This window comes from Prionailurus viverrinus, chromosome D4, assembly GCF_022837055.1.
Source record: "Prionailurus viverrinus isolate Anna chromosome D4, UM_Priviv_1.0, whole genome shotgun sequence".
In the NCBI taxonomy this organism is placed as follows: domain Eukaryota; kingdom Metazoa; phylum Chordata; class Mammalia; order Carnivora; family Felidae; genus Prionailurus; species Prionailurus viverrinus.
This window is the reverse complement of record NC_062573.1, coordinates 47,483,006-47,494,063: the sequence shown is the minus strand read 5'-3', so window position 1 is coordinate 47,494,063 and position 11,058 is coordinate 47,483,006. Positions and strand designations below refer to the sequence as shown.

At 41.9% G+C, this 11,058-nt stretch overlaps 1 pseudogene; it reads right to left on the bottom strand.

The window, feature by feature from the left end:
• Window positions 1-1,620: 1,620 nt before the first annotated feature.
• On the bottom strand, window positions 1,621-2,098 carry LOC125150921 (ras-related C3 botulinum toxin substrate 1-like; annotated as a pseudogene).
• Window positions 2,099-11,058: the final 8,960 nt, after the last annotated feature.

Genomic DNA, 11,058 nt, shown 5'->3' with positions numbered 1-11,058 from the left:
CCAAACCCATTTTATGAACTGATGTTTGGGGAGAGCTATGGTTGATCCATTCATCCATTCATCCATTCAGCTGCGGTTCATAGGGCCTCACCTGGGCCAGGCACTGTGCGAAGCGCCACCCTGCCTGAGTGCGGTTCCCCATCACAATAACCCTTCATGGTGCCCTGATCCTTGTGTTTTCCCTTTTAATGTTACATGTTATAAATGGACTCCAATGATTTGTAGAAAAAGGAGAATAAAACAATAATGTAAAATTAAACACAAGTCCCATGTTCTTCATGAAGCTAAAGATAATCAATTATTGGACCATGAGGGAATCTCATAGATCACCTAGTTCATGGCTCTCAATGCCCATGTTCTGATTTGTCATTTCTTTCTTTATTAAGCCCCGCAGATGATTGGGACACCCAGCCACAGTTGTGAAGCAGTAACTTGTTCCACTTATGTCATTTTCTGAGCAACTGGAAAGAAAGAGATGACATAACATTTGCTGAATGCCTACCATGCTGCTACTTGGTTACCTACCTTATGTAATAATGGGTAAACTGAAAGCAAGGATGTCCAGGAATTTACTCAAAGTGACATAGCTAGGTCATGGCAGACCTAACATTAGAAACTGTATGCCCTTTTTTTTTTCTTTTTTGAGAGACAGAGAGAAAGAGAAAGAGAGCAAGTGGGGGAGGGGCAAAGGGAGAGGGAGAAAGAGAACCCCAAACAAGCTCCACACCCGGCGTGGAGCCCCACACAGGGCTCAGTCCCATGTCTGTGAGATCATGAGCTGAGCCAAAATCAAGAGTTGGATGCTTAACTGACTGAGCCACCCAGGCGCCCCTAGAAACTGTGTGTCTTACGTCCTAGCCCCAAATTCTTTCCTCTACCTAACTAAAAATAATTTAATTAGTATAAGCCTTTAATATAGATGATCATATTTCATTTTTGCAAAAAAGAAACCATTAAATAGGCACTATTGTTATTACCATTTTAGACAAGTGTAGACACTGAAATAAGCATACAGATATAATTAACGTAAAGTCAGTTTGCTAATACATGGCAAAGACAGGACTTGAATTCAGATGTTTTTATCCACTTTAGGGCTAAATTTTAATAGGATGTGAAAGTTTGAACTCTTACATTTTATTTTTTTACTTTGTCTTAAGGTTCTTAAGAGAGAGGGCAAGAGCAAGAGAGGGAGAGGCAAAGAGAGAGAAGGAGAGAGAAAATGCCAAGGAGGCTCCATGCCATCAACTCAGAGCCCGAGGCGGGGCTTGACCTCACAATCACAAGATCGTGACCTAAGCCAAGATCAAGATTTGGATGCTGAAGTGACTGAGCCACCCAGGCACCCCTGAACTCTTACACTTTAAATAAGCAAAGCCTTAAAATTATCCACTGGTTCAAAATGGTTTTACAGAAAAACTAATCTGTAACAAAATCTAGGCATGGAGTGTGAAGATACCGCTGGTTTTGAGCAAATTGTACAAAGGTATAAAGGGGGACAGGACAAAAAAAAAGAGAGAGTCTCGGACATTTACAACAGCAGGCATTTTCTCTTCCTCTTCTTGACAGGAGGTGGGAGAGAACCACTGAAGAAGAAGAGCTTTATCAAACACATCTAGAGGCTCACTGTGTGAGAGCCAAGTGCTGCGTGTACTTTACAGCACAGATGTCTTTGGCCTTGGCTAAACCTCAAAGATAGGCATCAGCAATCAGCCTCTTTGCCTTCAGTTCCTCAGCCTTATCTTCACCACCCCTGAGATCACACTGAGTTCCAACTGGGATGATGGGAGCATTGAGACAATGGTGGCACACTTCAGGATACCTCTGTACACAGACATTTTCCAAAGATGCAGGACTCACCAGAGAAAAACCAACTGAGAATACATCCCTTTGAGTAGAGGATGGGGGCGTAATCTGTCATCTTCTTGCCCAGCTGTGTCCACAAGCCCCGATTCGCCAGTTTTGCATCCACCATAACATTGGCAGAACAGTTGTCAAAGACGGTGAGGCTGTGGTCTCCAGAAAATGCATTAGTTGTGTCACCGATCAGTAGGCAAGTTTTACCTATTGCTCCCGTCACCACATGCTTAATGGCCTGCATGTAGGCTACAGCATTGGGGCGCAGGGTGCCAGGGTGCCGTCCAAGCTGCCTTGCCCTCCATGGGCCACCACCCAAACATAAAGACTTTTTATTCCTACATCCTGTGCCCCACACTCAATGGCTTCCTTCACTGAGTACAAGTGTGTAGAACTCATGATCTTTCCTCTACCTGCCTTTGATACTTATGTGTTGTGTCTACTATAACTTTAGCCCGCAGTTTCATAGCATTATTCTTAAATCCCCACTTGGGCTGCACGGCAGAGAGAAAAGCACCTGAGTTCTGAAATTAGACAGTCTTGGGGTTTAATTTCTCTTGCCACTTGCTATTTGGGGGAACTCAAGCAATACCAATAATTGCTCACGTTTATTGAGTGCTTAGTATGTTCCAGAGATGCTGAGAGTTTAAAATGTATTAATTCATTTAACCTTCAAGAAAGGAGGTAAATACAATTAAAATTCCCATTTTGTGGATGAAGGAATTGAGAGGATCAGTTTTCATATATGTAAAGTGATGACAGCCTCATCTAATTGGCCAGGTTGTCATGAGGCTTACAAGAGACGTCACATAGGAAGTGCCTACTATCATGCCTGGAACACAGGAGTACTTTTCATGATTTGTTCTCTCCCCTTCACCTCTCTCCCTGGTGCACCAAGACCACATCTCTACTGCTTCTGCTCTCCCCGAGTCTGAGGCACTGGTGAGCAAGTAGCAGGGACATGTAAGTATTATCAATGGTCAATTTGATAGATTGAAACTAGTCTCAAATTTGACCTTCACTTTGGCTCAGTCAGTTGAGCGTCCAACTCGTGATTTCAGCTCACACCATGATCTCACAGCTCCTGGGATGAAGCCCGGCATTGGGCTCCATGCTGAATGTGGAGCCTGCTTGGGATTCTTTCTCTCCCTCTCTGCCCTCCCCTGCTTGTGCATGCTCCCTCTTTCTCTCTCTCTCTCTTTCAAAATAAATAAATTTTTTTTTTTTTTTTTACTTTGGGTAGATTATGTCATTTAATCCTCACAAAAGCCTTAGGAATTGCATACTAATTTGTCCCCGTTTTCCCGATAAGGTTTTTGAGAAAGACGTCATTTAAGTACATTGGCCAAGGTCACTTGGCCAGCGAGTAAAGAGTGCAGCTCTAAAACTCAAGCCATCTGATTTCAGAGCCCTTGCTTTCAGTCATTTCCTTCAGGTATGCCCTCGTATTTGTGAGGGCTGGAAATACTGCGGCACAATGCTCGTTAGCGCAGTTTGCTTGCTCCAACACAGCTAGCAGAGTTGGAAATCCCCAGTTTCACAGGGGAGCTCTGAGGCCGTAAAAAAAAAAAAAGAAAGATAGCAGAAGCGTTGGCAGAGATCCTCTTTTGCTTTCTCAGCAAAATGCACACATGTTTTAACAGTAACTACTCCAGAGGGTATAATAATTATCCTGTGGTCAGTAGATGGTTTGTTGTTGTTGGAAATGTTTATAACAAAGACAATACCAATACGTGTCTCATTCACAAAGCATTAGGTGTCCCACAGTGATAGCATCTGGACAGGTGACTGTAATTTTTTCCATTACTTTTTCCATAGTCTTTTTTTTTTTTAATTTTTTTTTCAACGTTTATTTATTTTTTGGGACAGAGAGAGACAGAGCATGAACGGGGGAGGGGCAGAGAGAGAGGGAGACACAGAATCGGAAACAGGCTCCAGGCTCTGAGCCATCAGCCCAGAGCCCGACGCGGGGCTCAAACTCATGGACCGCGAGATCGTGACCTGGCTGAAGTCGGACGCTTAACCGACTGCGCCACCCAGGCGCCCCTTTTTTTTTTTAATATACATCCAAATTAGTTAGCATCTAGTGCAACAATGATTTCAGAAGTAGATTCCTTAGTGCCCCTTACCCATTTAGCCCATCCCCCCTCCCTCAACCCCTCCAGTAACCCTCCATTTGTTCTCCATATTTGTGAGTCTCTTCCGTTTTGTCTCCCTCCCTCTTTTTATATTATTTTTGTTTCCCTTCCCTTACGTTCATCTGTTTTGTCTCTTAAAGCCCTCATATGAGTGAAGTCATATGATTTTTGTCTTTCTCTGACTGACTAATTTCACTTAGCATAATACCCTCCAGTTCCATCCACGTAGTTGCAAATGGCAAGATTTCATTCTTTTCGATTGCCGAGTAATACTCCATTGTATATATAAACCACCTCTTCTTTATCCATTCACCCATTGATAGACAGTTGGACTCTTTCCATACTTTGGCTATTGTTGATAGTGCTGCTATAAACATGGGGGTGCATGTGTCCCTTCAAAACAGCACACCTGTATCCCTTGGATAAATGCCTAGTAGTGCAATTGCTGGGTCATAGGGTAGTTCTATTTTTAGTTTTTTGAAGAACCTCCATACTGTTTTCCAGAGTGGCTGCACCAGCTTGCATTCCCAATAAATAAACATTTTTTTTTAATTTGATCTTAATTCCTCTTTCATCAAAGATACCAAACATACAGGGGCACCTGGGTGGCTCAGTCCATTGAGCATCTGATTTTGGCTCTTGATTTTGGCTCAGGTCATGATTCCAGGGTCGTGAGATAGAGCCCACATCAGGCTCCATGCTGAAAGGTGGGGCCTGCTTAAGATTCTCTTTCTCTCTCTCTCTCTCTTTCTCTCTCCTTCTGGCCCCTCCCCCACTCGCACTCTCTCTAAAATAAATTAAAAAAAAAAAAAAAGGTACCAAACATATAGATGCTAACCTTTGTCATTTTCTCCGACTGCCACTACTCAGGCAAAAAATAGCCAGTGAAGCAGCTAACCTTTGCTGGGAATGAGAGCCAGTTGATATGTTCTACCATCGTGTTCTGGATGCAGTTAACTAAGAAAAGATCATTTAGAGCTGGATAATGACAAGGTCTAAAAAGGATATAACTCAGTGCTTTGTCATCTTGGCAAAAGGAATCACCTGGGAACCTTTTTGAAAATATTGATGCCTGAAAAAGCATACATATATTTATTCATGCCTGAATCCACTCCAGAGGTTCCGATTTATTTGGTCTGACATGGGCACCAGGCACTAAAAATGCTCAAGTTCCTCATATGACTTATGTATAGCCACGGTTTCAAATAACTGATTTGCCTGTATACATGAATGGGAAATCCATTTTAGCCAGTCAAATTATTAGGTGGGGGTGGGAAATCTGTCTCCCCACATGTGATATCATTTAGACAGAACAAAATATTGCATCGTGAAATAACCACAGAAGGAAGTTGGGGGAAAAATAATATGGAATAGGACCAGCAAACACATGGTTACCCCTCCCTATATTTACTCAATAAATCAAGAGAGTGTCTGGGTTGTTACAGGAAATAAAGCTTAGTCTGGCACTAAGTATACACATGCTTAAAAAGCTATTGTAAGACAGTATTTACTCAGTAAACCTTGATCAAGAACTTATTATGTGCCAGGAATTGGGTTCACTACAAGCAAGAGGAAGATGGGTGGTTCTTGACCTCACGAACTCAGTCTATCAAAGAAGAGAGAATGTAGAAGGTGCTTTTGTAGAATATGTGCCTGGTGCTACTGGGACAAGGAGGACACAGCAACTATCTTATGCCAAGGAGAAAGGAAAGACAAGGAGAGTTGTTAACTGTATTTGATTACAAAGGATTGAGAAGGAGGAATTCACCAGGCCCTCTTCGATGGAAATGGTATTCCACTGAGGGACTAGCCTATGCAAATGCAGTGACATAGGAACAGCTGCTATAGGATAGGTCTATAAGTGGTACTATCGGTATGAGTTCTCCTACAGTAAGCATGAAAGACTGATGGAAGATTTGAGCCTTTCCATGGCATTTTGGAGTTTAGATGACAACCAGCACTATCTAAGAGAACTTTGTGATGGTAGATATTAAGGGGATGGCCAACCAAGAGAGCGGATGAGAGTATTTGACTTCAGCTCAGAATATGATCTCACAGTGTGTGGGATTGAGCCCCGCCTTGGGCTTTGCGCTGACAGCAAGGAGCCTGCTTGAGATTCTCTCCATATCTCTGCTGTCTCTCTGCCCCTTTCCCCCAAATAAACAAACAAATAAATAAACATTTTTTTAAAAAATCTCACTTATGATCCACCCTTCTCAGCCTGCTGTTCACCCCTTAGACTATCTTGGTTGCAGACCTCCCAGACAACAACCCCAATCCTTGTTTGCAGTTTTCATCATTGTGTTGAGCCTCGGCCTCAGCGCTCAGTCCTGTTTTGCCAGCTGCAAACTTCTCTTGACAGAATCTCTTTCTCCACCTCTCTGTGTCACCATGGGAAAACAGGGGGAGATCCCCTCCCAAGGTGCCACCCTCACATGGTGACCCCAGCAGGCTGGCTCCAGTTCCTGAAGTAGGTCAGGGAGAAGGAAGAAAGGGAACCGAGTCTGGTGCCCTGGTTTCTGTCTTGGATGATTACGTGGGTGGAGGTGACAAGAGATGATGGCTCCCCAGTGGGGAAACACAGGAGGACAGATTTGGGGAGGAAGTTCATGAGTTCAGTTTGAGGTTTGTTAATTTTGAAGTACTTTATATCTCCTTCCTGAAATCTCTACAAAAATCAGATATAAGAACCTGATATATAGCAATCCAGTCTTCCTCTAGGAACTCTTCCCTGATGTCCCTTCTTCCCTATTGATGTTCCTCCCAATTATTTCTGATTTACATTTGTCATCACACTTGCCAAACCTGTATGAGATACTGGGGTGGAGTTTGCTGCTGTCTTGGAACCCCACCATCAGCCAAAGCATGAAACCCATAGCATGTATTATGTTAAGTGTGATGGATATAAACGAAAATTCATTGGACTGATTACTATTAAGAGATCAGAAGTGCAGGAATCCTGTGTGAATGAGGAGAAAAAAGGACACTTTTCTATAGAAGGAAGAAAGGAAAGGTAAATTATAGAGTTGTCCCCAAAAAGCTGACATTGTTTCACAGCCTTTAACAAATGAGGTTAAGGGTTCATGATTCACTTTGATTAGGAAAAGTCCTAAATTGTCTAGTCACACACTTGTGAAACTGAGTCAGAATCACATTCCTTCTGACCTGCTTTAAATGTACGAGCATGATGAATACAGTGCTTATTCCATTATTAGTATTCAGCAGGCATTTCATCTTGCATTTAGGAAGCTCCCGGTTAACAGTCACTGAGTGAATGAAGAAAAAAACTTTAGCTTGCCCTTGGCATATGGGCACCAAAGGCAGAGAGTTGAAAAGATAAACATATTCCAGTGAAGTAGATTTACTTTAACCAACTCCACGTGCTTACTTCTCTCATGAGCATCCCTAAAAGCTGAGTGTGAACCAGTGTTTTATAACTTACTAAAAGTGTTGAGGAGTAATTTAAATTTTCACAAGATAAAACTCACTAGATGTTAGTAGATCATCTCTCAGGTATATAAACAGATAAAAAACTAGATGCAAGAGGACCATCTATTCTGGGAAATATCCATGATAACGTTTTGAATCTCTTTTTGCTTGGACAAACTGGAGGCATAGTGTATAATTATTGACAGAGGGATTTTTAAACAAACTTTTCCATATTTTTGCCTTGATTGTTTTGTTCTTAGGGTACTCTTTTTTGGGTCCCAGCTCTCCCTGTCATTGGTGCCCTATAGCCAAATAGGGCAGGAATTTAATTTACAAGATAATAAGTGCATATTCAACAGAAAAGTCAACCTACCCACTCTTAGATGCCCTGGTTTCTATTATGGAAACAAGTAAACCCAGATAAAAAAAAAAAACTCAGTGATAAGAGTCTCCTTTTACAGCTCCTTCACTGGGCATGGGGCTCTTTTCATGCCTACAAATCACTGTCAAGTGGATTAAACATTGCTCGTCTCTCATTCGGTTCTTAAAATTAAAATGACTCTTTTTCTTATGACAAAAGCTATGTTTTGCATTATAGAAAAATCTGGAAAAACAGATAAGTAAAGCAAGAAGAGAAAAATACCCTTGATGTCATTGGACTTCTTGCTAATTGGTCGACTGCTGAGACAGGGATAGAGATATACTGCTGACCGACATAGACAAGAAATGTTTGTCAAAAAACACTGGGGACAAGATCCAGCAATGAACGTGCCAGGAACCTAGTCCCGGCTTACATGTCACGGCAGCTATGAGTCCCAAAACCAGTTTCACTGCATACTAGTGGCTAAGAGACATCCAAATGGGTGTCTCTTCTAAACTTTGCAAGTTGTGGCATAGAGTAGACACCCAATAAGTGTTCAATGAATAGTAGCCAAAATGTTTGTTTTAGGAGACAGTGCACCATTTCTCATAATGTTATCACTGGTCCACATATACTTTTAGTAATAACTCTTCTTCATGGTAATTCTCTTCAGATTTTGTCTTTTATTTCATAACCTCAGGATTATTCATTTTGGAAATAGCCAAAAGTCACTTGTAGCTGACTTTAGAAAATCCTGGGAGGGTCCAAAAAGTTTCAGAGAGCCACACACCAAAAAAGCGGGTCAATTAGACAAGATGGTCTGGTCTAATTAATTCCCTGTGCTTCCAGGATGAATTCTTTTTTTTTTTTTTTAAATGTTTGTTTCTTTTTGAGACAGAGAGAGACAGAGCATGAACAGGGGAGGGGCAGAGAGAGAGGGAGACACAGAATCGGAAACAGGCTCCAGACTCTGAGCTGTCAGCACAGAGCCCAACGTGGGGCTTGAACACACGAACCTTGAGATCAGGACCTGAGCTGAAGTTGGATGCTTAACAGACTGAGCCACCTAGGCACCCCTAGGATGAAGTCTTGCTCTTAAACATGGATTCTGCCTATGAGTTTGATAACTTGGGGGTTTGGAACAGTGTTCTGCCGCAGACTTCAGTACTTTTTTTTCCAGGTCATGGCAGAAAACTCAAGCCTACTTACTGCCTACTGTTTAAAAAAGCAATTTAAGGGGCGCCTGGGTGGCTTGGTCGGTTAAGCGGCTGACTTCGGCTCAGGTCATGATCTCGCGGTCCGTGAGTTAGAGCCCCACGTCGGTTAAGCGGCCGACTTCGGCTCAGGTCATGATCTCACAGTGCGTGAGTTCAAGCCCCGCGTGGGGCTCTGTGCTGACAGCTCAGAGCCTGGAGCCTGTTTCAGATTCTGTGTCTCCCTCTCTCTGATCCTCCCCTGTTCATGCTCTGTCTCTCTCTGTCTCAAAAATAAATAAACGTTAAAAAATAAAATAAATAAAATAAATAAATAAATAAGCTATTTTAAAAATCCCCTTTTCCCCCCAATTTCCTTTAAAATAAGAGAAGGATATTCTTGGTTGCTCTGTTTATCACTCAACTGAGAGTCAAAATCTTGATGCAAATATTTTCCCAAAGTTTTTTTTTTTTCCAAAAAAAAAAAGTTTATTTACATTTAGCTCTTATGGTTCATTTTAAACATATAATTATTTAGTGTTCACTCTTGCAGGAGAGGAAAAAAATACCTTTTCCCTCTACTGGGTTCAGTAAATCGGACCCTGCAAATTAGACTGAAAAAAAAAACAGATTGACAGGAGAAAAAGATTGATTATGTATGCATATGGGTAGGGGTCTTACAGAAATGGAATGAAAACCCCAAAGAGGTGCTCAGCACTGGAGACTTATATACCATTGTAACAAAGGGCAATACATTTTTGAAGAGGAGAGAAAGCAATGAAAAAAAAAAAAAAAGCTTCTAGGGGCAGTAAATTGTGGAAAGGTAAATATATGGGGAAACTGATGGAAGATAAGGGTATTTTCGTAAGATTTGTTTGTGCAAGCCCATCTTGGTGCCCACTTTCCAACCCCTTATGGCTGTAAAACTTCCCCAGGAGAGAGGATTTGGGGCAGTCCTGATTTCTCAGAAGTTTCTGCTTAGACACAGGAAGGCTTTTTTCTGCATCTATTGACTCTCAGCTGTCTTCGGCTCAGAATAAATATGCAAAGGTGACATATTTGGGGGTGACATACTTTGAACCCTTTCACTCTCATAATTAATCATCCGTTTGAACACACTGAACCTTAGAGAGCAGCTTTCTACAATGTCATAGACATCTTTCTATCCCCCTTTTAAAAGTTCCCTGTTTTCTTTCAATCATTTATGTTGGCTACAGACCTTTGCTTTTCATCTAAACTATCTTTTTTCAAAGTGTCAAGTGTCTCGAGGTTAATTTCACACAGAATTGTGTATTCCTTCATTCAAATATCAATTACTCATGGAACTCAATTCCTCCTATCAATTATGCATGTCCATTCACCACAGGAGCTGGAACAACCCTGAACAACCAGGATGTGTCACACTCCCACTGTGACCACACCTTGGTTTTTATAAACCACGTAGGACAGAGATATAACTTGAATTGGGAAACTCCATGCTATGTCGACAATTCTCAATAGCCTTTTTTTTTTCCTCTCAAAATACCTTCATTTAGTTTCATTTCTACTACAAAGTATTATGGCACAAAAATAGCTATGAAGGACAAAATAACAAGTCTAGCCTGGGTTGAATTTGCACGTAGCAAATCAGTTTGTAAGTAAATTTTAGTAGCAGCAACAGCTCCAGATTACAATGATCGTTTGTCCATGGACATTGCTCAAAATAAGAAGTCTCTTTACAGCTTCTCTTTAAATTGGCAGCATTAAAGGTGTCCTTGGAGAGTGGCCAAAAGGAGAACAAGTCTCATAAACCAAAAGGCCTATAAAAATCTAAGTTAAAAAGAAATCTGGCTCGCCTGGGTGGTTCAGTCAGTTAAGCTTCCAACTTCGGCTCAGGTCATGATCTCAGAGTTCTTGAGTTCGAGCCCCACATTAGGCTCTCTGCTGTCAGCTCAGGGCCTGCTTTGGATCCTCTGTCCCACCCCCACCCCACTCAAACGTGTCCATATGTGTGTGCATGCATGCGTGCGCTCTCTCTCTCTCTCTCTCAAAAATAAACATTAAAGGGGCGCCTGGGTGGCGCAGTCGGTTAAGCGTCCGACTT